The following is a 1,234-nucleotide window of genomic DNA, read 5'->3' on the forward strand; positions in this document are numbered from 1 at the left end:
AATAAATTCATAGTATTAATGGTAGCTTAACTCAACACATAGAATATAAATTGATAGCCTCAACAAAGATATTTTACACCCTAAAACAATATATATTTTCATGAGAAAATGTAAAATCTTAAAAATATATTTAAGACAAGATACAGAATTTTACTTAGGAAATTATGAAAATCTTAAAATTATATTGGTCATTGGAACCATTCACCTAATAAATGTTTATGTCATGACCCAGTTAATAAACCTGAGGAGAAATATAATGTAGTTAAAAAAACACGCATAGCTTTCCTGCAAAGAGCAACTTCTCACTAAAAATAGGTGATCATTTCCTGACTTCCTCACTGCTTTTTTCAGTCCAGAGCTTTCTCATGGCATTTTTCATCTCTCCATTTCTCAGAGTAGAGATTAGAGGGTTCAACATAGGGGTGATTATGGTGTAAAACATTGCTAAGGACTTATCAATAGGTAAAGTGGAAGGAGGTCAAACATACAAAAAAATGCAAGGTATAAAGAAGAGGACCACTACAGTAATGTGGGAGCCATAGGTGGATAAGACTGTGCCTCCCTTCTTGATAACATTCTTCAGGGAGTGCAGAATGACCCCATAGGGGCTGAGTAAGAGGGTAAACATAAACACATAGATTGTCCCATCACTGGCAACCACTGTGAGGCCAATAATGTAGGTGTAAGTGCAGGCCAGTTTTAACAAGGGGTACATGTCACAGATGTAGTGGTCAATGACATTGGGGCCACAGAAGGGAAGTTTGCAAAGAGAAGTTGAACTACAGCATGTAAAAAACCAGCAACCCAGACCAACAGAAGCAGGAGAACACACACTCACTGATTCATGATTGTCAAATAATGCAAGGGTTTGCAGATGGCCACATAGCGGTCATAGGCCATGACCACCAGGAGTAAAATCTCAGCACCACCAACAAAGTGCCCTATAAAAAGTTGGGTCATGCAAGCTTGGAAGGAAATGGTTTTCTTCTCATAAAGTAAGTTAATAATCACAGGGGTGACTGTAGTAGAATAAACAGCATCCATAAATGATAAGTCATAAAGAAGTACACAGGGGAATCCAAGGTTGGGCTGAATAAAACAGTCATGACAATGAGTAGGTTTCCCACCATTGTCACAATGTAGATAAGCAAGAAGATGATAATATTTTCTAACCCTGGACACTCTGAGCGAGCCCCAAGAGAAAAAACTCAGTTACATTGCTCCCTTGTTCCAT

At 38.1% G+C, this 1,234-nt stretch overlaps 1 pseudogene; it reads right to left on the bottom strand.

The window, feature by feature from the left end:
* Positions 1-319: 319 nt before the first annotated feature.
* On the bottom strand, positions 320-1,234 carry LOC110122694 (olfactory receptor 4A15-like; annotated as a pseudogene).

This window comes from Odocoileus virginianus, unplaced genomic scaffold (genome assembly GCF_023699985.2).
Source record: "Odocoileus virginianus isolate 20LAN1187 ecotype Illinois unplaced genomic scaffold, Ovbor_1.2 Unplaced_Contig_177, whole genome shotgun sequence".
In the NCBI taxonomy this organism is placed as follows: Eukaryota; Metazoa; Chordata; class Mammalia; order Artiodactyla; family Cervidae; genus Odocoileus; species Odocoileus virginianus.